The sequence below is a fragment of the Oryctolagus cuniculus genome, chromosome 2 (assembly GCF_964237555.1).
Source record: "Oryctolagus cuniculus chromosome 2, mOryCun1.1, whole genome shotgun sequence".
Taxonomy (NCBI): domain Eukaryota; kingdom Metazoa; phylum Chordata; class Mammalia; order Lagomorpha; family Leporidae; genus Oryctolagus; species Oryctolagus cuniculus.
This window is the reverse complement of record NC_091433.1, coordinates 84,771,332-84,794,881: the sequence shown is the minus strand read 5'-3', so window position 1 is coordinate 84,794,881 and position 23,550 is coordinate 84,771,332.

Sequence of the window (23,550 nt, the reverse complement as noted above, 5' to 3'; positions counted from 1 at the left end):
GATAAGCTCTTTTGTTATTTATTTGCATGCATCTCATAAATACAACATTAGGTACATAAAGAGGAACCCAAGAATGATAAAACTTTTGTGATCACTTAGACTTAATTGTCACTTATAAAACATAAGAATATCCTCCACTTAATACACTAACATGAAGTTATTCTTGGAGATCAAATTTTAATATCAAGTCTCATAACTCTTCAAGGGCCGAGGTTCTGCATGGGAAGTTGGTGCACAGTGACTCCTGTTGTTAATATGACAATTAACACTCTAATATATGACATCAGTGATCACCCGAGGTTCTTGACATGAGCTGCCTAGACTATGGAAGCCTTTGGAATCCACAAACTCCATCAGTGTTTAGAAAAGGCCATATTCAAAAGGGAAGTTCTCTCCTCCTTTCAGAGAAAAGTACATCCTTCTTTGATGACCACTTCTTTCCACTGGAGTATCACCCACGGAGGTCCTTCATGTAGAACATTTTTTGTCAGAGTGTCTGGCTTTCCATGCCTGAAATGCTCCTGTGAAAATTTTTTGCAAGACCAGAATGCCTTAAGGGCTGATTCTGAGGTCAAAGTGCTACTTATAGTGATTGACAATCTATGAGTCTGCTGTATGCATTGCTTCCCATGTTGGAACATTCACTCCTTTTTAATTCTATCTATTATTATTATCTTCTTTTATTTCTTTCTTTTTGTTTGGTAATTCTCATCATAGAGATCTTTGGCAACCTTGGTTAAATTTATTCCAATGTATTTGATTTTTTGTAGCTACTGTGAATGGGATTGATCTTAGTTATTTCTCAGCCATGGCATTTTCTGTGTATACAAAAGCTGTTGATTATTTTATATTGACTTTCTATCCTGCTGCTTTACCTAACTCTTCTATGATTTCCAATAGTCTCTTAGTGGATTCCTTAATATAGAATATGTAGTCTCTTATTTAGATTCCCTAAATATAGAACCATATCATCTGAAAATAGGGATAGTTTGACTTCCTCCTTTCCAATTATTTCCCTTTGATTTCTTTTTCTTGTGTAGTGGCTCTGGCTAAAACTTCCAGGACTATATTGAACAGCAGTGGTGAGAGTGAACATCCTTGTCTTTTTTCAGAATTCAGTGGGAATGCTTCCAACCTTTCCCATTCAATAGGCTTCTGGCCTTGGTTTTGTCATAAATTGCCCTGATTGCTTTGAAGCATGTGCCTTTTATACCCAGTTTTCTTAGAGTTTTCATCATGAAAGGGTGCTGTATTTTATCAAATGCTTTTTTTGCAACTATTGAGATAATCATATGGTATTTGTTCTTCAGTTTGTTAATGTGATGCATCACACTGATTGATTTGCAAATGTTGATCCATTCCTGCATACCAGGATTTACCCACTTGTTCTGGGTAAATGATCTTTTGGATGTGTTGTTGGATTCCATTGGCTATATTTTGTTAAGGCTTTTTGTGTTTATGTTCATCAGAGAGATTAGTCTCCAGTTCCCTTTCTGTGTTGTATCTTTTTTAGGTTTAAGAATTAAGATGATGCTGGCTTCATAGAAAGAATCTGGGAGGATACCCTCACTTTCAATTGTTTTGAATAGCTTGAGAAGAACTGGAGTTAGTTCTTCTTTAAATGTCTGATAAAACTTAGCAGTGAAGCCATCTGGTCCTGTGCTTTTCTTTGTTGGACATGTATTTATTACTGATTCAATTTCTGTCGTCGTTATGGGTCTGTTTAGGTTTTTTGTCTTCATGATTCAATTTAGTAGGTTGTATGTATCCAGGAATGTATCTGTTTCTAGGTTTCCTGGTTTGTTGGCATACAACTCTTTGTAGTATTTTCTGATTATTCCTTTTATTTCTGTGGTGTCTGTTGTTACATTTCCTTTTTCATTTCTAATTTTGCTAATTTGGGTCTTCTCTCTCCTTTTTTTTGGTTAGTTGGCCAATGGTGTGTCAATTTTGTTTATTTTTTCCAAAAAAAAGGCTCTTCCTTTTGCTGATGTTTTGTATTTTTTTATTCAGTTTTGTTGATTTCTTCTCTAATTTTAATTATTTCTTTTCTTTTACTAGTTTTGGGCTTGGTTTGCTGTTGTTTTTCTAGATCCTTGAGATGCATTGATAGTTCATTTATTTGATGCCTTTCCAATTTCTTGACGTAGGCACCAAGTGCTATAAGCTTTCCTCTTCACACTACTTTTGCTGTATCTGATAAGTTTTGATAAGGTTTGATAAGTTATATTGTCCTCTTTGTTTCAAGAAATTTTTTAATTTTTCTTTTGATTTCTTCAATGACCCACTTTTCATTCAGGAGCATGTTGTTAAATCTCCATGTTTTTGCATATGTTCTATAGATTCCTGAGTTGCTAATTTCCAGCTTCATTCCATTGTGGTCTGAGAAGATGCATGGTATGATTGTGATTTTTTTATTTTAATTTGCTGAAACTTACTTTATTGCTTAACATGTCATCAGTCCTTGATAAAGTTCCATGCAATGGTGATATGAATGTGTATTCTGCAACTGTAGGATGGAAAGCTCTGTAGATATGTGTTAGGTCCATTTGGTCTAAAGTGTGAATTAATTGTGTTGTTCCATAGCTGGTTTTCTGTTTGGTTGATCTGTCCATTGCTGAAAGTGGGGTATTGAAGTCCCCCATTATTATTGTGTTGTAGTCTGTGTCTCCCTTTAGATCCTTTAACATTTCCTTTAAGTAGCCAAGTGTCCTGTAATTAAGTGCATATATGTTCACAATAATCACATTTTTCTGCTGAATTGATCTCTTAATCATTATGTAATGTCCTTCTTTGTCTCTTTTAACAGTTTTTTGTTAAGGTCTATTTTATCTGATATTAGTATGGCTACACCAGCTCTTTTTTGGTTTCTGTTACCCTGGAATATCTTTTTCCATCGTTTCACTTTCAGTATGTGCGTATATAAACTTTTAAGTTGAACAAGTTTCATGTATTTCATATATACATATTCAGGAACACAGTGATACTTTCCAACCAACACTCCCTCTGACCTTCATTCTCACTTGTCCTCCTCTTTCCTTTGTCATTCTCTCTCTTAATTTTTCCTATTATCTACTTTCAGTTTACTTTATACTAATAAGATTTTCCCTACACTAAAAAAGAGTTCAACAAATAGTTAGAAGAAAAAAAAAACACTGTTCTTCAACAGTAGAGATATGGGCTATAAATAATCATCAAATCTCACATTGTCAATTTCACTCCTATACATTACATTTTTTGGAACTGTATAATTTAACACAGATCAGAGAAAACATGACATTTGTCTTTTGGGACTGACTTATTTCATTAAGTATACTGTTTTGCATTCTGTTGCAATAGACAGGTTTTCATTCATTCTTTTTATGGCTAATTAGTATTCCATAGTGCAAATATACTTCATTTTCTTTATCTAGTCAGTGGTTGATTGACATTTGATTTGATTCCATATCTTACCTATTGTGAATTGAGCTACAATAAACATGGGGGCACAGATAACTCTTTCATCATGATTTCACTTTTTGGGGTCAATTTCCAGGAGTAGGATTTCTGGGTCACCTGGTATATATATTTTCAGCTTTTTGAGGTAGCTCTATACTGTCTTCCACAACAGTTATACTGATTTACATTCCTACCAACAGTCGATTAGAATATCTTTTTCCACACATCCCTACCAGCATTTATGGCTTGTTCATTCCTGTATGAGAGCCACTCTAACTGGATTGAGGTGAAACTTCATTGTGCTTTTGATTTGCATTTCCCTATTGGCTAGTGATCTGAACATTTTTTTATGTGTCTGTTGTCCATTTGAATTTTCTCTTTTGAAACATACCTGTTCATGTCCTTCACCCATTTCTTAACTGGATTGTTTGTTTGTTATTGAATTTCTTATGTTCTTTATAGATTCTAGATACTAATCCTTTATCAGTTGCATAATGTGTTAATGTTTTCTTTCTTTTTAGTTTTGCTATGTGTCCATGACTTAATTTTGATAGATTGTATGTGTCCAGGAATCTATCCATTTCTTGTAGATTCTCCAATTTATTTGCACATAGTTCTTTGGGAGTAATTCCTGGTGATACTTTTTGTTTCTATGATAGCCATTGTTACATTTTCTTCTTCAGCTCTGATTTTATTAATTTGAGTCTTCTCCCTCTTTAAAGTTGATCATAGGAAGATGGCGGAATAGTGAGGGCGCGCACCGATAGTCCGGGAAAATTTAGTTTAATAAAAGGGGAGTTACGGTAGCCGCAGAAAAAAGAACCAGGAAAATATTGCAGGGGAAACCCTTCTGGATGGAGTGGCCGTGAATCAGAGGACCTACTGGGAGAACAAGGTCGCCCACCGCGTGGAAGCCAAGTCGCGGGACCAAGCCGCGGAAGCCCCAGGGTCTGCGCGCCAGTGCTCGAAGGGGAGTGCATGCCACACAGACAACAGTGGGGAGACTTGGGACGCTCAGGGCTCCGAGTCCACACATCGGCGCTGGAAGGGGAGGTGAGCTCAATAACCCGAGACATTGGTGGGGAAACGGGGGTCAGAATCTAGAGGGGGGCCGGAAAGTGCAGCAAACTCACTACCGGAAAGAAGGAAAAAAAAAGCTTCGGGGTTTCTCTTCCCCCTAACCTTGCAAAGGTTACAAGGCTGCAAGGCTTGAAGAATTCCCAAGAGACAAAGAGCAGGCCTGCTCTCTGGATTTGCATATCAATGGGGGAGAGCTAAGGAACTGAGTCACTACAATTCAGTAGCCTAGGCAACCCAGTGGGAGTCCAGAGGAGCCAAAGACTGGAAGCTAAATACCATCAATTCTGCACAGCCGTGCCCTGCGGTGTTACTTACCCCCTGAATAAATAAAATAAATAAATAAATAAAAAGAGAGAGATTTACCACGCATAACCTGAGGGGGGTGTCACCTTTGCACACCCTTAACCAGGAAGAACCAGGCAGAGCTCTCAGGCTGCACCCATCTCAAGCCTCCAAGGCTCCTCCAACAGCAGGCAGTCCACTTAACACGGACACAGTATAAAAAAAAAAAAAAGAAAAAAAAACGCACAGTGACGCAAGAAGAATTAACTATGCCGAGTAACAAACACAGAAATAGAGGGAGCAAGATCAACGATGACACTATGATGCCTCCAAATAAGCAAAACACCCCAAGCCAAGAGTATGAAGATGATGAGATAGAAGAAATGCAAGATACGGATTTCAAAAAATTTATGATAAGAACATTTAGAAGTTTTCAAAAGCAAATCCTTGAACTACAGAAATCCTTAATGGACAAGATTGAAAATCTCTCTTGTGAAAATGAAATTTTAAGGAAGAGTCAAAATGAAACTCAGAAACTAGTAGAACAGGAAAGTGTAATAGTCAAGAGAAATCAAAATGAAATGAAGAGCTCAATAGATCAAATGACAAACACATTAGAAAGCCTTAAAAACAGAATGGGTGAAGCAGAAGAGAGAATATCGGACTTAGAAGATAGAGCACAGGAAAACATACAGTCAAACCAAAGAAAAGAAGAGGAAATTAGAAACCTAAAAAATATTGTTGGGAATCTACAGGATACTATTAAAAAAACCAACATTCGAGTTCTAGGAGTTCCTGAAGGCATGGAGAGAGAGAAAGGATTGGAAGGCCTTTTTAGTGAGATGCTAGCAGAGAACTTTCCAGGTTTGGAGAAGGACAGAGATATCCTAGTACAGGAAGCTCATAGAACCCCCAATAAACATGACCAAAAGAGATCCTCACCACGACACATGGTAATTAAACTTACCACAGTGAAACATAAAGAAAAGATCCTAAAATGTGCAAGAGAGAAACGTCAGATTACTCTCAGAGGATCTCCAATCAGACTCACAGCAGACTTCTCATCAGAAACACTACAGGCTAGGAGGGAATGGCGAGACATAGCACAGGTGCTAAGAGAGAAAAATTGCCAGCCCAGAATATTATATCCTGCCAAGCTCTCATTTGTGAATGAAGGTGAAATAAAGACCTTTCATAGCAAAGAGAAATTGAAAGACTTTGTGGCCACTCGTCCGGCCCTGCAAAAGATACTTAAAAATGTGCTACACTCAGAAACACAGAAACACGGCCATCAATATGAAAGAAGGGAAAGGAAGAACACCTACCAGTAAAAGAGCATGGAAACTCAAAGCATATACTAGAAAATATTTCCGGGAAAATGGCAGGGCAAAGTCACTACGTATCAATAGTCACATTGAACATTAATGGTCTGAATTCTTCAGTTAAAAGACACCGTTTGGCTGACTGGCTCACAGAACACAACCCAACTATTTGTTGCCTACAAGAAACACATCTCTCTAACAAAGAGGCATGCAGACTGAAAGTGAAAGGTTGGAAAAAGATATTCCATGCCAACAGAAACCAAAAAAAAGCAGGTGTAGCCATATTAATATCAGACAAAATAAACTTTAATACAAAAACTGTTAAGAGAGACAAAGAGGGACACTATATAATGATTAAGGGTTCAATTCAACAGGAAGATGTAACTATTATAAATGTATATGCACCTAATTACAGGGCACCAGTCTATTTAAAAGATATGTTAAGGGACTTAAAGGGAGATTTAGATTCCAATACAATAGTACTGGGGGACTTCAATACTCCACTCTCAGAAATAGACAGATCATCCGGACAGAAGATCAACAAGGAAACAGCAGATTTAATCGACACTATTGCCCAAATGGATCTAACAGATATCTACAGAACTTTCAACCCTACATCTACAGACTTCACATTCTTCTCAGCAGTGCATGGAACCTTCTCTAGGATTGATCACATACTAGGCCATAAAGCAAGTCTCAGCAAATTTAAAAGAATTAGAATCATACCATGCAGCTTCTCAGACCACAGCGGGATGAAGCTGGAAATTAGCAACTCAGGAAACCCCAGAAAGTATGCAAACACATGGAGACTGAACAACATGCTCCTGAATGAACACTGGGTCATTCAAGAAATCAAAAGAGAAATCAAAAACTTTCTGGAAGTAAATGAAGACAACAACACAACATATAAAAACTTATGGGGTACAGCAAAAGCAGTATTGAGAGGCAAATTTATAGCAATAGGTGCCTATATCAAGAAATTGGAAAGGTACCAAATAAATGAGCTTTCAGCGCACCTCAAGGACCTAGAAAAACTGCAGCAAACCAAACCCAAATCTAGTAGGAGAAGAGAAATAATTAAAACCAGAGAAGAAATTAACAGGATTGAATCCAAAAAAAAATTACAAAAAATCAGCCAAGCGAGAAGCTGGTTTTTTGAAAAAGTAAACAAAATTGACACCCCATTGGCCCAACTAACTAAAAAAAGAAGAGAAAAGACCCAAATCAATAAAATCAGAGATGAAAAAGGAAACGTAACAACAGACACCACAGAAATAAAAAGAATCATCAGAAATTACTACAAGGACCTGTATGCCAGCAAACAGGAAAACCTATCAGAAATGGATAGATTCCTGGACACATGCAATCTACCAAAATTGAACCATGAAGACATCGAAAACCTAAATAGACCCATAACTGAAACAGAAATTGAAACAGTAATAAAGGCCCTCCCAACAAAGAAAAGCCCAGGACCAGATGGATTCACTGCTGAATTCTACCAGACATTTAAAGAAGAACTAATCCCATTTCTTCTCAAACTATTCAGAACAATCGAAGAAGAGGGAATCCTCCCAAATTCTTTCTATGAAGCCAGCATCACCTTAATCCCTAAGCCAGAGAAAGATGCAGCACTGAAAGAAAATTACAGACCAATATCCCTGATGAACATAGACGCAAAAATCCTCAATAAAATTCTCGCCAATAGAATACAACAACACATCAGGAAAATCATCCACCCAGACCAAGTGGGATTCATCCCTGGTATGCAGGGATGGTTCAACATTCGCAAATCAATCAATGTGATTCACCACATTAACAGACTGCAGAAGAAAAACCATATGATTATCTCAATAGATGCAGAGAAAGCATTTGATAAAATTCAACACCCTTTCATGATGAAAACTCTAAGCAAATTGGGTATAGAAGGAACATTCCTCAATATAATCAAAGCAATTTATAAAAAACCCACAGCCAGCATCCTATTGAATGGGGAAAAGTTGGAAGCATTTCCACTGAAATCTGGCACCAGGCAGGGATGCCCACTCTCACCACTGCTATTTAACATAGTTCTGGAAGTTTTAGCCAGAGCCATCAGACAAGAAAAAGAAATCAAAGGAATACAAATCAAGAAGGAAGAAGTCAAACTATCCCTCTTTGCAGACGATATGATTCTGTACTTAGAGGATCCAAAGAACTCTACTAAGAGACTATTGGAACTCATAGAGGAGTTTGGCAAAGTGGCAGGATATAAAATCAATGCACAAAAATCAACAGCCTTTGTATACACAAGCAATGCCATGACTGAGAAAGAACTGCTAAGATCAATCCCATTCACAATAGCTACAAAAACAATCAAATACCTTGGAATAAACTTAACCAAGGACGTTAAAGATCTCTATGATGAGAATTACAAAACCTTAAAGAAAGAAATAGAAGAGGATACCAAAAAATGGAAAAATCTTCCATGCTCATGGATTGGAAGAATCAACATCATCAAAATGTTCATTCTCCCCAAAGCAATTTATAGATTCAATGCAATCCCAATCAAGATACCAAAGACATTCTTCGCAGATCTAGAAAAAATGATGCTGAAATTCATATGGAGGCACAAGAGACCTCGAATAGCTAAAGCAATCTTGTACAACAAAAACAAAGCCGGAGGCATCACAATACCAGATTTCAGGACATACTACAGGGCAGTTGTAATCAAAACAGCATGGTACTGGTACAGAAACAGATGGATAGACCAATGGAACAGAATTGAAACACCAGAAATCAACCCAAACATCTACAGACAACTTCTATTTGATCAAGGATCTAAAACTAATTCCTGGAGCAAGGACAGTCTATTCAATAAATGGTGCTGGGAAAACTGGATTTCCACGTGCAGAAGCATGAAGCAAGACCCTTACCTTACACCTTACACAAAAATCCACTCAACGTGGATTAAAGACCTAAATCTACGTCCTGACACCATTAAGTTATTAGAGAACATTGGAGAAACCCTTCAAGATATTGGCACAGGCAAAGAATTTCTGGAAAAGACCCGGGAGGCACAGGCAGTCAAAGCCAAAATCAACTATTGGGATTGCACCAAATTGAGAAGTTTCTGTACTGCAAAAGAAACAGTCAGGAGAGTGAAGAGACAACCGACAGAATGGGAAAAAATATTTGCAAACTATGCAACAGATAAAGGGTTAATAACCAGAATCTACAAAGAGATCAAGAAACTCCACAAAAACAAAACCAACAACCCACTTAAGAGATGGGCCAAGGACTTCAATAGACATTTTTCAAAAGAGGAAATCCAAATGGCCAACAGGCACATGAAAAAATGTTCAAGGTCACTAGCAATCAGGGAAATGCAAATCAAAAGCACAATGAGGTTTCACCTCACCCCGGTTAGAATGGCTCACATACAGAAATCTACCAACAACAGATGCTGGCGAGGATGTGGGGAAAAAGGGACACTAACCCACTGTTGGTGGGAATGCAAACTGGTCAAGCCACTATGGAAATCAGTCTGGAGATTCCTCAGAAACCTGAAGATAACCCTACCGTTCGACCCAGCCATCCCACTCCTGGGAATTTACCCAAAGGAATTTAAATTGGCAAACAAAAAAGCGGTCTGCAGCCTAATGTTTGTTGCAGCACAATTCACAATAGCTAAGACCTGGAACCAACCTAAATGCCCATCAACGGTAGACTGGATAAAGAAATTATGGGATATGTACTCTTTAGAATACTATACCGCAGTAAGAAACAACGAAATCCAGTCATTTGCAACAAAATGGAGGAATCTGGAACACATCATGCTGAGTGAAGTAAGCCAGTCCCAAAGGGACAAATACCATATGTTCTCCCTGATCGGTGACAACTGACTGAACACCAAAAAGGAAACCTGTTGAAGTGAAATGGACACTATGAGAAATGGTGACTTGATCAGCATAGCCCTGACTGTTAATGGACAACTTAATACATTATCCCTCTTAGTATTTTTTTTTTGTCTGTTCTACTTCATATGACTGCTTTAATTCTGTAATTATCACACAGTTATTCTTAAGTGTTGAAAATTAACTGCAATGTGATCCCTGTTAAACATAAGAGTGGGAATTAGAGAGGGAAGAGATGTATAATTTGGGGCATGCTTGGGCTGACTTGCCCCAATTGGTAGAGTTGGAAACATACCAGGGGATTCCAGTTCAATCCCATCAAGGTGGCATGTGCCAATGCCATCTCACTATTCTAAGTGATCAATTTCAGTTCACAATTGATCATAATGAAAGGACTAAGAGTCAAAGGGAGCACATAAACAAGTCTAGTACCTGCTAACACTAACCGATAGAATAAATAAAGGGGAGAGTGATCCAACATGGGAAGTGAGATACTCAGCAGACTCATAGAATGGCGGATGTCCTAAATAGCACTCTGGCCTCAGAATCAGCCCTAAAGGCATTCGGATCTGGCTGAAAAGCCCATGAGAGTATTTCAGGCATGGAAAGCCAAGGCACTCTGGCAAAAGATCTCTGTGAGTGAGATCCCAGTGGAAAGAACAGGTCTTCAAAGAGGGAGGTGCCTTTCTCTGAAGGGATGAGATAACCTCCACTTTGACTATGACCGTGTCTAAACAAGATAAGAGTCGGAGAACTCAAGGGGCTTCCATAGCCTTGGAAACTCATGACTGGTGCATAGGGAGATTACTGATGCCATAAACAGGAGTGTCAATTTGTAAAGTCAACAACAGGAGTCACTGTGCACTTACTCCTCATGTAGGATCTTTGTCCTTAATGTGCTGTACACTGAGGCTTAGTGCTATAACGAGTACTCAAACAGTATATTTCACTTTGTTTCTATGGGGGTGCAAACTGTTGAAATCTTTACTTAATGTACACTAAACTGATCTTCTGTAAAAAAAAAAAAAAATTATCAATTCCCATCTTGACTCTCACTGGGATTAAACATGACAATAGGTCTGATCTGATTTCATCATCATTTAAAAAAAATCATCTATTATTTTTCACTTTATGTTTCTGTGTGGGAGCAAACTGTTGAAATCCTTACTTAAGGTATACTAAGCTGATCTTCTGTATATTAAGATAATCGAAAATGAATCTTGATATGAATGGAAGGGGAGAGGGAGTGGGAAAGGGGAGGGTTGTGGGTGGGAGGGACGGTATGGGGGGGGAAGCCATTGTAACCCATGAGTCGTACTTTGGAAATTTATATTCATTAAATAAAAGATAAAAAAAAAGTTGATCATAGTGTATCAGTTTTATTTTTTCAAGAAAACAACTCTTCATTTCACTGATCTTTTGTATTATTTTTTGGTTTCAGTTTTGCTTATTTCTGCTCTAATTTTAGTTGTTTATTTTCTCCTACTAATTTTGGGCTTTTTTTTTTCTAGGTTCTTGAGATACACTGATAGTGCATGTATTTGGCGCATTTCCAATTCTTGATGTAGGCATCAGTTGCTATAAACTTCCCTCTTAACACTGCTTCTGCTGTATTCCTTAAGATTTTTTTTCCTTTACAATAACTATTTTTAAAAAATATTATTTATTTATTTTGTATTGATTCCCCCCCAAAGAAAACTTTTATGTAAAAAATACAGACTTCATGCATTTAATAAGTACAGCTTTAGGAATACAGTGATTCTTCCCACCATGCCAGTTCTCCCACCACTCTCCCACCACTCTCTCCTCCCTCTCCTATTCCCAGTACCATTCTCCACTAAGATCCATTTTTAATTAACTTTATACACAGAAGACCAACTCTATACCAAGTAAAGAATTCAACAATTTACACAGAAAAAAAATAAACAAAACAAAACAAAATGTTCCTCAAAAGTCAAGACAAGGGCTGTTCAAAGTCATTGCATCTTAAAGTTAATTTCACTACTTTTTATAAACTTAATTAAGTTTAAAGAAGCACTCAAGAATGATACATCTTTTGAGATAATAATCTTTTGCCCATACATTTTGATGTATTGTATTGTCATCTTCATTTGTTTCCAAGAATTTTTGTGTTTCTTCTATGACCCACTGTTTATTCAAAAACATGTTAATCCATCTCCATGTTTTTCCATAATTTCTAGAGATTCTTGAGTTGTGTATTTCCAGCTTCATTCCATTATATTCAGAAAAGATGCATGGTATATGACTTCAATTTTTTAAATATTTGATGAGACTTGTTTTATGGCCTAGCATATGGTCTATGCTAGAGAAATTTCCATGCACTGCTGAAAAGAATGTGTCTTCTGAAACTGTGGGATGAAAGGGTCTGTAGATATAAGTTAGGTCCATTTGATCCATAGTGTAGATTAGCTCTCTTGCTTCTTGATTTTCTGTATAGCTTATCTGTACATAAATGAAAGTGGGATGTTGACGTTTCCTATTGCATTTGGGCTGGATTCTATGTCTCCATTAATATCCATGAAAATTTTTATATATGTTTTAAAAACCCAGGCATCATGGCATTGGGTACATAAACATTTATTATAGTCATATCTTCCTGCTGAACTGATTCCTTATTCATTCACTAATTTCCTTCTTTGTCTCTTTTAACAGTTTGTATGTTAAAGTCTATTTTGTCTGATATTAGGATGGTTACACTTGCTCATTTTTGCTTTCTGTTAGTATGGAATAACTTTTTCCATGCTTTTACTTTCATTCTGCATGTTGATGATGTGTGTTTCTTGTAGGCAGCAAATAGGTGAGTCTTGTTTTTTAATCCATTCAGCCAGTCTGTATCTTTTATTTGGAGAATTTAGGCCATTTACATTCATGGTTACTATTAAGTAATGACTCTGCCCTGCCATTTTTCCATAAATATTCCTATTGTTTACTTTGGATTTGCTATGTATTTTTACTGGGAGATTTTTCTGCTTTCACATTCTTTCACAATGACTGTCTTTCTGTGCTTTGTGTGTAGCACATTGTTATCTAACGTTAAGGCTGGACAAGTGGTTTCAAATTCTTTAAATTTCTGCTTGTTATTGAAGGTCTTTTTCACCTTTATTCATAAGTGAGAGCATTGCTGGGTACAGTATTCTGGGTTGACATTTTTTTTTTCTCTTAGGACTTGGACTATGTTTCTATGTTCTCTCCTAGTCTATAGGGTTTCTAATGAGAAATAAGCTATGAGTCTAAGTGGAGATCCTCTGGTGTTTCACTTTTGAACATTTTAGAATCTTTTCTTTATATTTTATTGTGAAAGTCTGGCTACAATGTGTCATGGTGGAGATATTTTCTGTTCATGTCTATTAAGAGTTCTATGTTCTTCATGTACTTGAGCTCATTTCTTTCTCCAAATTAAGGAAGTTTACTTTAATTATTTCACTAATTAGGTCTTCTAATTCATTATCTGTTTCCACACCTTCAGAAACTTCTATGATCCGAATGTTGAGTCATATGCTAGTATCCCATAAATCATCAACATTATTTTTAATTTTTCTAAGTCTAGTTTTTTTCTTGGGTATATTTTAAAATCTTATCATTTGTTTTACTATTGAAAGTTTGACTACAATGTGTTGTGGGGAAGATCTTCTCTGGTCGTATCTATTAGGAGTTCTATGCACCTTGTGTACTTGGACACCCTTTCTTTCTCCAAATTACAGAAGTTTTCTGTAATTATTTCTCTGAATATGCCTTCTAATCCATTCTCACTTTCCACACCTTTAGGGACTCCTAAGACCCAGATGTTGGATCATTTGATGGTATCCCATAAATCTTGAACATTTAAAAATTTTAAAAAATTCCTTCTTTGTTTTTGGGTCTGACAGATACTTCAAAATATTTGTCTTCTAGCTCAGATATGCTTTATTCTGCCTCAGAAAGTCTGTTGTTAGGGCTCCACTGTATTTTTATTTGACATATTAAATTCTTCTTTTCTAATATTTCAGTTTGATTTCTCTTCAGAATATCAGCCTCATGGGTAATTTTTTATCCATCTCATATATGAATTTCTTTAACTCATGAATTTGCTTCTTATTGCTTCTGAGTAATCCTATGATAATAATTCTTTAGAATTATTTTAAGGCATTTCATTAATGTCTTCATCTTCATATTCTAATATTGAAGTGTTGTTGTGTTCCTTTGGGGAATTTTGTTGTCTTCTTTATTCTTATTTCTTTAATTTCTGCATTTATTTTAGGCATCTATGGAAACACTTGTTGGTTTTCTCCTCTAATGTGTTTTATCTTTAATTATTCCTCTGTGGCTTTGTGGAGTATCTGCTTTTTCAATGACTACCCAGAGTTATGTGCTGGTGTAGCCAGGAAGCTCTGGTCAGTTTTCCAGGGTGGGATGAGCATCCAGGATAACCCCATTTTGAGCTTGTTATATCTCCTCTATTGTCAGCTCTTGGGAGGATATGATCACCCCTGTTGGCATAATACACTTAATTACACCCTCACCTCCTCTCTTCCAATGTGATCAGTGCCCAACCTTAGCCCACAGTGAGTGCAACATTCACTTGCACCGCCATATGAACAACACAAAGTATCTTTGCAGTCCTCAATGTAAGCACAGAACCCTTAGCAATGACCCATCCCAAGCAGTCAAGGTGCTCTGAACCTCTGGCACCAGACACAGTGATTGCCCAGAGACCCAGTTATACTCCATGCCCTATCATGCAGTCAGGATTCCCAAAATCACAGCATTCAAGGATCCCACATTCAGAGGGTGCAGAGGATCCTCTCTGTCCTGCTTGCTAGTATTGTCCATGGAGAAAGCAAAGATGTTCCCAGAGCCAGCTCTCCGTGGGTGCTCTGCTTTGGCCATTCAGCCTCTAAGCCTATGATATGTTCAGAGGCTGGGGCATCTCACAGTCTTACGTGGGTGCCAAGCTCTCTGTCAGCCTTCCCGTCCAGACTCAATGTCTGCATGGGATGCAGATTTTTCCCTCTGATAAAATCCCCAGATTATATGAGTGCACAATGCACAAGAGCTGCCAAAGCCTCTACTTGTGTCAAGATGGTGCCTTCTCCCTGCCAGTTGCCAGGCTCTCTTGATGGGGCGTAGGGAGAAAGAAACGTGCTTTTCTTTTGCTGGATTAAGTGGGTATCCTATCCTCTGTTAGGGTTCTATGACAAAATCAGACACAGTGTAGTCCACAAGGCTCTCCCTCCAGCAGTATCACCAGTGGCCTAGGCTACCACTGTGCATTCTCACCTGGCTCTAAGCTGGCGTATTCTCCGGTTCCCAGCTACAGGGATCATGTGTGGTGTCCGTGTTCTTTGCTGTGCATTGGCACCTTCCATACTGCCCCACAGCATCACTCTTCCTCATGTAGCATTTCTATTGCAAACTTCTCTCCACCGCTCCCCTTGGAATGCACTTTCTCAGTTTTTCTTCTGCTATTTTCCTGCCATCTAAAGCAGTACATCGTTTCCCTATTCAGCTATCTTAGAATCTCCACTGAACCTGCACCAGGTTATTACAAACTCCAGATCACAATTTCCTAGCAGGAACACACATATAAGAGGCAACAAGGGATCCCAGGAAGTTGACCATGTTCTACCAAAAGATAGAAGTATGAGTCCGACCTGAACTCAAATCTTTCCTCACACTACAGGCACCTGTGATATTTCTTTATGACAATCCTTTATAGAAAGGTTTTTCCTTGAACATTGATTATTGTTTATTGATATTGTTTATTTATTATTGTTCATTATTGATTATTAACACTATTGGAGTGATAGGAATACAGTGTGGAACAGTTTTAGCCCATGTCTTCAAATAAATAGTAAATTCAAATACTTCCATGCAATGCTAAGTGTTAAAAAGAAAAGTGTTAAAAAAAAAGTTAAAAAAAAGATGGCTGAGATAGAAAATCCTTGGATGTACCAGTTTTAATGAAGATAATCAAAGACATTATTCTGAGGACTTAGAAAAGAGAACAGAAGGAAATGATCCCATATACAAAGAACAGAGAATCTCAGATGACAAAGACCACACGTGTGAAACATGGGACTGTCATTCGCTGAGAGATGTGGATCATGGTCCAGCTCTCAGACAGCATTTGGCAGAGATGGGTAAATAAGTTTTATTTTTTCTGAGTTGAAAGAGAAGTCAATGAGAGGTTTTGAGTGGAAGTGACATTATTTAATTTACTTTTTTAAGATCTCTTTTTTTAATATATGAAGAGATTGGAGAGGTGTGAATCACCAACATCAGTCAGTTGTCTTTTGCAGTGACCCGCATAAGATGATGGTCATCTAAGAGAATAATATTGCAAATAGAGCATATGGATGATATTGAAATGTAACATATACATGTAATAGAATATGAAAATGGATTGATTACAAGGCAAGGAGAGAGAAAATAATATTGACTCCATAGTTTCTGGGTTTGATATACTTGAGAATATTTAGATGAAAAATTTAGAAATAGAGGATATTTCTGGACATAGGTGAGAGGAGGAAAGAGTAGTGAAACATGACCAATTATCATAAAACTTCGTTTTAATTGGGGCCTGCATGTGGCACAGTGGGTAAAGCCCCTACCTACAATGCCTGCATCCCATATTGGGTGCTGGTTTGAGTCCCGACTGAGGTACTTCTGATTCAGCTCCTCTGCAAAATACATCTGGGAAAACAGCAGAAGATGATCCAAGTGTTTGGGCCCTTGTGTGGCCGTGGGAGACCCAGATGAAATTCCTGGCTCCTGGCTTTGGCCTGGCTCATCCCAGGCTGTTACGTCATTTGTGGAGTGAGCCAGCAGATGAAAGCTCTCTCTCTTCCTCCCTCCCTCTGTCTCTGTCACTCTGACACTCAAATAAACAAAATAAATCTTTAAGAAAGTTAAAAATTATTTTAACAAAAACCTGAGTTTTTTTTTTTTTTTTTTTTTGACAGGCAGAGTGGACAGTGAGAGAAAGAGAGACAGAGAGAAAGGTCCTCCTTTTGCCGTTGGTTCACCCTCCAATGGCCGCCGCGGCTGGCGCGCTGCGGCCGGCGCACCGCGCTGATCCGATGGCAGGATCCAGGAGCCAGGTGCTTTTCCTGGTCTCCCATGGGGTGCAGGGCCCAAGCACCTGGGCCATCCTCCACTGCACTCCCTGGCCACAGCAGAGAGCTGGCCTGGAAGAGGGGCAACCGGGACAGAATCCGGCGCCCCGACCGGGACTAGAACCCGGTGTGCCGGCGCCGCTAGGCGGAGGATTAGCCTAGTGAGCCGCGGCGCCGGCCAAAAACCTGAGGTTTTAATATGCCTTTTAAATCCATGAAGACTAATGAGCTCATGTAGACACATAACAATATTTAAGGCAGAGCTCTGAGTAGGTTTAAAATTCAGAGGTGAGATAGAAGGAGCTGAGATGTCAAACAAATTTAAGAAAGAATAACCCTCGAGGCAAAAAGAAAACAAATAGAGGATGTTGTCATGGAAGCCAAGATAGGTATTTGCTAGAAAAAAGAGGATGTGGTCAAGTATACTGAATGCAGGTCAAGTAGAATAAAGACAAATAATTTGTACATTTGATTTAGCACTATGGTTATCATCAGTGACCTTGACAAAAGCGGTTTCAGTGAAGTGGAGAGACTAAAACTCGATTACAGAAGGTCAAAGAGTAATGGAATCAGAGCATGATTTCAGGAAACTCTACCATAATCCAATGCACTGAGCCCCAAAATTTCAATTGTATTAAATGTGGAGAACCATTATTTCAAGGTTAATGAAATGACAGGTGCTGCTATCATGCTAGTAGTTCAAAGGGCCTGGCTGTGAGATACAAATTCATCCAAATTCTTGCTATAAGTTGCCAGTGAATAACAGTTGTCTGTTCACATTTGAATGGTGACAGGGATGATTCGGGATCCAGTGACTGTCTGGACATCTTCAGTGATTATGAAGTCTCCCAATATTAGACTGATTGAAATTGTTCTGAAATAATACTAAGAATATGGTGACCATCCATATCATCTTAATTCAATCCTACCATTTCTCAGCCTAGACATTTCTCCCATGCTCTGTGCCAAAGTAAAGAACTTTAGCCTACTTGTCTTTCAGACTACAGATTTGGTCAGAGAACACAATCAAATTGCTAATTGCTTTGCATCGATATTTGAATTGAAAATTATTATTATATATAAAACATTTTACCACAAAGGAAATGAAAAGAATGTAATAGCTGGAGATGTAGTTACAGGTGTTTTGTTGGGGACCCGCTTTGTTGTGTGGTGGGTTAATCCGCTGCCTGCAACTTCAGCATTCCATGTGGGTACTGGTTCAAGACATGGCTGCCTCACTTCAGATCCAGCTCCCTGCAATGCACCTGGGAAAGCAGTGAAAGATGGCTCAAGTATTTGAGCTCCTGCACACATGTGGAAAGCCTGGAAGAAGTCTTTGGCATGGCCCAGCCCTGGCCATGGAGGCCATTTGGGGAGTGAACCAGCAGATGGAAGATCTCGCTCTCTCTCTCTAACTCTACTTTTCGGATAAATACAATAATTTTTTTTTAAAATAAGTGTTTTGTTTTTTGTTTTAATATGGAGCTAGTTGAGCATGTCAGATGCTAATGAAAGAAAAATGTAGTAAATGGTCCTTCCACAAGAAGACATAGCTGCTGAGAGCAAGGACTGGCAGTGTATGCCAAGGTCAGAGCCTTCTCGTCTGAATTCCGTGTAGCATATATTACCTTGCAAGGGCAGAATAGGAATCTAAGGAAAATAAGGGAATACTGCAAGGAATTAAAACAAGGGCTTAGGCTCACGTAATAAGAACAGACTCTAGTTACATGGACATGAAATAGAAACTTGTTATAGAAAACAGTGCATGAGTTCAGAGGGAACTGGTCATAGAAAACAACAGCAAAAGGTCTCACTCAGTGGTGAAACTTTGGGGCTATCAGTTCTGCAACCTGATTAGGAGGCAGCTTTAAGAGAACTACATCCTGAGGTAGGACTGACTCAGTAGCCAGTGATTCAAATCATGGTCAAAGAGGCAGGCACTGTAGGGACATACTCAAACATATAATTAATACCATTAGATCTAAAAATGTAATCATCTCTGTTTCTGCATCTGCCCTTAACACAACTATATCTCCTACCTCCATAATGAGATGTCCCTCCGTCATGTTATGCCCAATATGCTTAAAGTGTAACCCATTCTTTCCTAATAAAAATCATTTCTATAATTATCTGTCAATTTTATTTTTATTTTATATAAGCTTTCAAACATTCATGTTTTTTGGATTACATTTCATAATGTATTGTCTATCTCTCTTTTTACATGTCCGTTACCAAAGGTGTACTAAACCACAGAAACATGTGAATTTTGTAATCCTAGATACTCAGGTTTGAATCTTTGGTGTACTACTTACTAAACTTTTGTTATTTTACAACTTAAATTTGAATGCCAATTTACTTCTCATCAAAGAATGATATTCATATTTTAATCTTTTCTAAAGATAAAATAGCACAGTAAATGCAAAATGTCTAGTGGAATCTAATACATAGTAGATAATCAATATATATTAATTTTTTTTGACAGGCAGAGTTAGACAGTAAGAGAGAGAGACAGAGAGAAATGTCTTCCTTCTGTTGGTTCACCCCCCAAATGGCCGCTATGGCCCACACGTTGCGCTGATCCGAAGGCAGGAACCAGGTGCTTCTCCTGGTCTCCCATGTGGGTGCAAGGCCCAAGCACTTGGGCCATCCTCCAAAGCACTCCTGGGCCACAGCAGAGAGCTGGACTGGAAGAGGAGCAACTGGGACAGAATCCAGCGCCCTGACTGGGACCAGAACCCCGGGGGGGTTGGTGCTACAGGTGGAGGATTAGCCAAGTGAGCCACAGCGCCAGCAATATGTATTAATTTTAAGAAACATTAGTTCCTCTTCCTAAGATTCCTTCAGTCAAATGCTTAACAGACCCATTTTATCATCATGGATATTAACTTTATATTCCAAGCTACCTCTCATGTAAAGTCTCAAATCTAGCCAATCCTGACTATTCTTTGCCCTTTAAAAATATGCTTCTACCAAACTGTGTTCATGACTGCTTCTTCTGATTAGAATACACTTCTTGATTCTCCTGACCTAACAAAGCTCTAGCCATCAAGACCCAAATCTAGGGCCTTTCATTCACAAAGCCTTCTGAAATCCCTGATCTCTTAATGTGTATTTGTCATTCAAAGTCAGTACTTATTATTTTTGTCTCTAGTTTGGAAATTAATCTTATATAGAGGTCATCATCTTAAAGTGATTTTCAACAGTGTTCCTGTTTTTTTATTTTTTTATTTTTTTTTAAACTTTTATTTAATGAATACAGATTTCCAAAGTACAGAATATGGATTACAATGGCTTCCCCCCCATAATGTCCCTCCCACCCGCAACCCTCACCTTTCCCACTCCCTCTCCCCTTCCATTCACATCAAGATTCATTTTCGATAATCTTTATATACAGAAGATCAGTTTAGCATACATTAAGTAAAGATTTCAACAGTTTGCTCCCACACAGACACATAAAGTGAAAAATACTGTTTGAGTACTAGTTATAGCATTAAATCTCAACACTAAGGAAAAAGATCCTACATGAGGAGTAAGTGCACAGTGACTCCTGTTGTTGACTTAACAAATTGACACTCTTGTTTATGGCCTCAGTAATCACCCTAGGCTCTTGTCATGAGCTGCCAAGGCTATGGAAGCCCCCTGAGTTCACTGACTCTGATAATTTTAGACAAGGCCATGGTCAAAGTGGAAGTTTTATTCTCCCTTCAGAGAAAGGTACCTCCTTCTTTGATGACCCATTCTTTCCACTGGGATCTCACTCACGGAGATCTTTCATTTAGGTTTTTTTGTTTTTTTTTTTTTTTTTCCAGAGTGTCTTGGCTTTCCATGCCTGAAATACTCTCATGGGCTTTTCATCCGGATCCGCACGCCTTAAGGGCTGATTCTGAGGCCAGAGTGCTGTTTAGGACATCTTCCATTCTATGGGTCTGCTGTGTATCTCACTTCCCATGTTGGATCATTCTCTCCCTTTTTGATTCTATCAGCTAGTATTTGCAGACACTATTCTTGTTTATGTGATCCCTTTGGTTCTTAGTCCTATCATTTTGATCAATTGTGAACAGAAATTGATCACTGGGACTAGTGAGATGGCATTGGTACATGCCACCTTGATGGGATTGAATTGGAATCCCCTGGTATGTTTCTAACTCTACCGTTTGAGGTAAGTCAGCTTGAGCATGTCCCGAATTGCACATCTCTTCCCTCTCTTATTCCACTCTTATATTAAACAGTGATAACTTTTCAGTTAAGTTTCAGCACTCAAGAAGAATTGTGTATTGATTACAGTATTCAACCAAAAGTATTAAGTAGAATAAACAACAAAAAAATACTAAGAGGGATAACATATCAAGTTGCTCATCAACAGTCAGGGTGAGGGCTGAGTGGACAGTGAGAGAGAGAAACAGAGAGAAAGGTCTTCCTTTGCCGTTGGTTCACCCTCCAATGGCTGCCACGGCCGGCACACTGCACTGATCCGATGGCAGGAGCCAGGTACTTATCCTGGTCTCCCATGGGGTGCAGGGTCCAAGCTCTTGGGCTATCATCCACTACACTCCCTGGCCACAGCAGAGAGCTGGCCTGGAAGAGGAGCAACCAGTATCCGGTGCCCCGACCGGGACTAGAACCCGGTGTGCCTGCGCCGCAAGGTGGAGGATTAGCCTAGTGAGCTACGGCGCCGGCCAACAGTGTTCCTCTTTGGAACTTTTAGTGCTAGGTAACTAGTAAGTCTGCCCTCCTTTGCTAGGCTTCTCTCAGCACTATGATTTCTAGCACTAGTCCTGACAGATGCTCAGGACAAGTCTTACTAGTTAGCATCATTCATTCATGTATTTAATTACTTGAAGATCGGGTCCATAGAATCCCACAAATATCTGGCTGCTGTCCCATATGTGAAAGATCTTCATGGCATTTCTCACTCTCCTAACAGACATTCTTTGACTCTCTCAGAAGTCATTTTTTCTAGGCTGGCACCTCGCTTCACTAGGCTAATCCTCCACCTTGTGGCACCGGCACACCGGGTTCTAGTCACGGTGGGGGCGCCGAATTCTGTCCCGGTTGCTCCTCTTCCAGGCCAGCCCTCTGCTATGGCCGGGGAAGGCAGTGGAGGATGGCCCAAGTGCTTGAGCCCTGCACCGGCATGGGAGACCAGGATAAGCACCTGGCTCCTGGCTTCGGATCAGCGCGATGCGACAGCCGCAGCGCGTCGGCTGCGGCAGCCATTGGAGGATGAACCAACGGCAAAGGAAGACCTTTCTCTCTGTCTCTCTCACTGTCCACTCTGCCTGTCAAAAAAAAAAAAGTCATTGTCTCTTTGATTTAGAATGTTCTTATACTAATGAGAAGAAAAAAAAAGAAAAATCAGTAAGAAATGTAGAGGAATCCTCTACTGCTCACCCACATGTAATTCAAGTGAAGAATCACTAAATAATTTTATAGTTCTATGCATTTTTATAAGAGTGTTATCCAATTTTAAGTTCAGTTTTAAAGTCAATAAAGTGATTTTGAAGACCTCTGCCTATTATCAGTGCCATGGAAGAAAAAATAAAAAAGCAAGAAAACAGAATGGTTGAAATTTTCCTGGATAAACTTTATAGGCAGTAAGTTAATGTAGGCATTTATTAATTTATCCAACTGTATATTTAATAGAAATTATATATTTAATAGAAATAAGGTGTCAAATATATTTGCTAGGTACAATGATGAATAAAGTATTTGCCTTGGTGGATATTTAGAAAGATACACGTTGAACAGGTTATTTTATGAACAGATACAAAATTGAAATGATGTTAAGAAACATGGAAGATGGGTGCACGGTATTATGATAGCCCTACCTGGGAGTCATTGTCCTAATAAAGGACCACACCAAAATCTTTCTTGGGCTAAATAGGGATGACCCAAGTGAAAAGGGGGAAATTTTCTAGGCAGAAGAAATAGCACGTTCAAAGGTCTATGTGGTAGAAAGGTACAATAAAACTATGAGGAACCAAATTATAAGGAGAAGCAAAGGACAAGAGAAACCTGGGGACCTCAATGCCTATGAAGAGCCTGGCTGGCCATGAGGAGACACTGCCTCTTCCCCTAAGATCGAGAACTATTTTTAATTGTGTATATCATGGAAGCAAGCAACACAAATAGACTTTCATTTCCAAAAGGCTACTCCAGCTGCAAAATCACAAATCGAGGAAGAATGTTTGGGATAAATGGTGCCGTGATTTAAGCAAGAGATGATAGTGGCGTGGGGCTAAAGATATGAGTTGAAGATAAATGGATTTGTGACATTTTTGTGAGTGAATTAATAAGCAAAAATTATCAATGAAAACTGGACTATCTGGTTTCTGACCTGTGTAGCTAATCAGGAGTGGGAACATCTGGTTCATAGGTTTATAAGGCCAAGGGAATCATTTGGTCTGGCCCTATGAAGGC